Below are 5,166 nucleotides of genomic sequence, written 5' to 3' on the forward strand. Positions count from 1 at the left end.
CATGTGGGATCCTCCCAGACCAGGGCTCGAACGCGTGTCCCCCGCATTGGCAGGCAGATTCCCAACCACTGCGCCACCAGGGAAGCCCCAACACTCTTAAGAGCAGTATAAGAGAGTGCCTCTCTCCCTATTCCTTTGCCAACATTGGGCATGATCATACTTTTTATCTGTTAATAAGATTGTTAAAAAAAGGAACCTCAATATTTATTAGCATTTATTTGGTGATAGTGAGGTTAAATATATTTTAACATTTTCTGTGGTTATTTATATCCTTTCTTTTAAGAATGAACTTTTTAAAAATATCCTTAGCCCCTTAAAACATTACTTTTTAAAAAAATACTTTATTTTATTTATTTCTTTTCTTTTTTTTTTTTGGCTGTGTTGGGTCTTCATTGCAGCGCGTGGGCTTCTCTCTAGTTGTGGTGTGCAAGTTTTCTCTCTCTAGTTGTGGCGCGCGGGCTCCAAGCACGTGGGCTCTGTAGTTTGCCGCACGCGGGCTCTCTTGTTGAGGCGTGGGAGCTCAGTATTTGTGGCGCATGGGCTTAGTTGCCCCGTGGCATGTGGGATCTTAGTTCCCCAACCAGAGATGGAACCCGCGTCGCCTGCATTGGGAGGCAGATTCTTTACCACTGGACGACCAGGGAAGTTCCAACATTACTTTTTTCCACTCGTAAGAACTTTTTCATATGAATCCTTTGACATATGTGTTGTACATAAATTTTCCCAATGTGTTGTTGGCTGAATATTTTGTAGAAAAGAAATGTTAACCTGTTATGTAGCCAAAGCTTTAAATTGTTTCATTTAAGTAATGTCCCTCCATGTTACATTTAAATAGACATAAGATTATATAAACATTCATTCATATTTTCCTCTAGAGACTTCATAGTTTCTTTTTTACATTTCATCTTTCTATTTCTATACCACCCAGATTTTCTTTAGGTTGTTCATGGTAACGAATGATCCCTAAATTTTAATGGCTTGTAATCATACATATTTATTTCTCGCTCACTTTGCATATTGGCTGTAGGCTAGCTTTGGTACTGGTCTAGGTGTGCTTCATTCTGGGACCCCACCTGAAGGAGCAGCCTCTATCTCCTGCCAGAGGGACAAAGAGCCATGGTGGAACCACGCAATGGCACATTGAACTTCTACTAGGATGTGGCGTATTCACTGACCAAATCAAGTCACGTGGCCAAGTCTATGCCATGGGACATGGAAGTACAATCTCATAGGAAGGGCAGTCGACAATTCAGAACTAAGTATAACTTACTATATGTTTATTGTAGGGTCTAACTTTTAATTTTTCTAAGTACTTAACCAGTTGTTTCAATACCATTTATTAATAGTCTTATTTTCCATGCTGCTCTGTGATGCTACTTTTATCACATGCCACTTTCTTTTAGATCCTTCTTTTAGTTCCTGGACATTCTGTTGGGTTGTACTTTTAAAGTCACCTAGGGAAAGGTTCATTTTATTTCCCTTTATTTAATAAATGTCTTGAGTATTCTCTGTGTTTATTATTCTAGTTGAATTTTTGAAAACCTGTACCATTTATTTTAAAAAAAAAGTCCTATTGAAATAATGGTTGGATTGCATTATATGTTTGGATTAATTTGGAGGAGAACTAATTTGTTTGCAATATTAAGTCTTCTCATCCTTGAACATAGTATGTTATTTTATTTGTCCAAACTATGTTTTACATTTTCTTAGAGTTTTGTAGATATGGCAAAGTGTGTCTTAAACTTAAAATTTATTTCAAGAAATTTTATAGTTTTTGATACTTTTATGAAATAATTCCCCCCCATGATATTTTATAAATGATTGTAACTAGTATATTGGAAAGCTATTATCTTGGTTTATATTTATTTTCTAATAAAATTAGAACTCTGAACTCATTTATTTATTTAATAGTTTTTAGTTAATTCTCTTTGGTTTTTGAAACCAAATAGTTATATATGTTTTTTTTCCTGAAATTTACATATTATTTCTTTTTCTAACTTACTGCACTGACCAGAAGTTCCAAGACAATACTGAATAATAGTGGTTATTTCAGGAATCATTTTCTTACTCCTGATTTTAGGAGAGGAAATCTTATTGATGTTTATGAACTATTCTTCTAACTCTACTGTTAGGATTGTTTAACCAGAAATGTAGTTGGATTTTATCGAAGTGTTTTCTTTTTATACTTAAAGATCCTCACAGAGTTTTTATCTTTGGATCTATCACCATGGTGAATCAGATTGATGATTTCATATATATATATATATATATATATATATATATTTATATATATATATATTTATATATTTATTTATTTATTTATTTTTGGCTGCGTTGGGTCTTCGTTGCTGCACGCGGGCTTTCTCTAGTTGCGGCGAGCAGGGGCTACTCTTCGTTGCAGTGCGAGGGCTTCTCATTGCAGTGGCTTCTCTCATTGTGGAGCATGGGCTCTAGGCGTGCGGGCTTCAGTAGTTGCGGCACGCGGGCTCAGTAGTTGTGGCTCACGGGCTCTAGAGCACAGGCTCAGTAGTTGTGGCACACGAGTTTAGTTGCTCCGCGGCATGTGGGATCTTCCCGGACCAGGGATCGAATCCGTGTCCCCTGCATTGGCAGGCGAATTCTCAACCACTGTGCCACCGGGGAAGCCCGATGATTTCATATATTGAGCTATCCTGTATGTCTGGAAATAATGCTCACTGGACACGGTGTGATATTCTTGACTATATAATTTTATTTATCTTGTTATAATTTTTAAAATGACTTTTGCTTCCATATTTAGTATTGTAATATCTTTAAATTTCCTTTTTGGGGGTATTTTTGTTAGATTTTTTTTATGGTGTCAGAGTTATACTGATTTTAAAAAATTAGAGTGTCTTCCTCTTTTTCTAAATTTCAGAACAGTTTCAAGAGTATAGGTACTTTCATAAAAGAACCTCACCTGTAATACTCTCTGGTCCTAAAACATGTTGGGGAAAGCATTTTTTAAAAAAATTTCTTACATAATCATTTGTGTTTTTGACATTTGTACTTCTCAAGTCAATTTTAGTGATTTATAATTTCCAACACATTTTACCACTTAGTTAAGATTTTAAGGTTAATTGACATAGCATGCACAGCAAAGGAAACTATCAATGAAATGAAAAGGCCACCCACTGAATGGGAGAAGATCTTTGCAAACTCTGTGTCTCATAAGGGGTTAATATTAAAATATACAAAGATGTTATAAAATTCAACATCAAAAAACAAACCACCCAATTATAAAATGGTCAGAAGACCTGAAATGACATTTTTTGAAAGAAGACATACAGATGGCCAACAGAAACATCAAAAGATGTCACCATCACTGATCATCAGGGAAATGCAAATCAAAGCCACAATGAATATCACCTCATACCTGTCAGAAAAGCTATTATCAAAATGACAATAAATAACAAGATTTGGTGAGGATGCAGAGAAAAGGGAACTCTAGCACACAGTTCATGGGAAGGTAAATTGGTGCAACCACTATGGAAAACAGTATGAAGATTCCTCAAAAAATTAAAAATAGAATTATTATATGATCCAGCAATTTGACTTCTGGGTATTTTTCCAAAGAAAACAGAAACACTAATTTGAAAAGATATAGGCACCTGTATGTTCATTGCAGCAGTATTTACAATAGCCAAGATATAGAAGCAACCTAAGTCCATCAATAGATGTGGTATATACACACAATGGAATATTACTCAGCCATAAAAATAATGAAATTCTGCCATTTGCAATAACATGGATGGACCTGGAGGGTGTCACGCTCAGTGAAATAAGTCAGACAGAGAAAGACAAGTACCATATGATTTCACTTATATGTGGAAGCTAAAAAACAAAACAAATGAACAAACATAACAGAACAGACTCATGGATACAGAGAACAAATATGTGGTTACCAGAGGGGAGGGAGTGGGGGAAAATGAGTGAAATAAGTGAAGGAGATTTAGAGGTACAAATTATCAGTTAGAAAAAAAAATGAGTCACGAGGCTGAAATGCACAGCATGGGGAATATAACCAATGATATTGTAATAGCTTTGTATGGTGACATATGGTAACTACACTTACCATGGTGACCATTTTACAATGTATAGAAATATTGAATCACTGCGCTGTGCACCTGGAACTAATGTAGTGATGTAGGTCAGTTATACCCCAATTAAAAAAATATGTAGACACTGGGAGGAAATGAATCAAAATGATAATGATGGTTATCTCTGGGGGGTGGGGATTATGAGTGATTGCTAATTTTTACTTTATGCTTTTATGTATTTCTAATTGTCTTCAATGAAACTGTATTGCTTGTAAAATTAGAAAGAAAACAATAAATGTCATTAAAAATGAAAAAAATTTAATTGACATAGCATCTAAGGTATCTTGTACCATTTAAAATATTTCAGAAGCTGTAAATTTAAAATAACTTGGAAACTTTGATTTACAAGATTTCTTAGATGGGAACAAAGCCAGAGGAAAGTTGTCAACTCTGTCTGCTACCAACAGATGGCGATAGCAGTCACTTTATATTGTAAATTTCGTTTTAAAGAACAAATGGACTTTGAAAGTCTTACAGGGGCAGGACAGGAATAAAGACACAGAGGTAGAGAATGGACTTGAGGACACGGGGAGGGGGAAGGGTAAGCTGGGACGAAGTGAGAGAGTAGTATGGACTTATATATACTGCCAAATGTAAAATAGATAGCTAGTGGGAAGCAGCCGCAGAGCACAGGGAGATCAGCTCGGTGCTTTGTGACCACCTAGAGGGGTGGGATAGGGAGGGTGGGAGGGAGACGCAAGAGCGAGGAGATATATGTATATGTATACCTGATTCACTTTGTTATACAGCAGAAATTAACACACCATTGTAAAGCAATTATACTCCAATAAAGATGTTTAAAAAAAAAAAAGTCTTCCAGAACCTGATCTCTTCTGGAGACCTTTTTGCCATTCCTAACTTTATGTAATTGTGCCCTGTTTACTCCCTTTTTCCTCTGCTTCCCTCATTTCTTTCTTTCTCATTTCACTCCTCTCTCCCTCCCTCTTTCCCTTCCTTTCCTTCCTCCCTCCCTCCCTCCCTTCCTTCCTTTGCTTAGACTTGGAATGTGTTGTTCTTTTCAAAGAATCAGAGTTTAGATTAATTTTTT

This window comes from Eschrichtius robustus, chromosome 19 (assembly GCF_028021215.1).
Source record: "Eschrichtius robustus isolate mEscRob2 chromosome 19, mEscRob2.pri, whole genome shotgun sequence".
NCBI classification, from domain to species: domain Eukaryota; kingdom Metazoa; phylum Chordata; class Mammalia; order Artiodactyla; family Eschrichtiidae; genus Eschrichtius; species Eschrichtius robustus.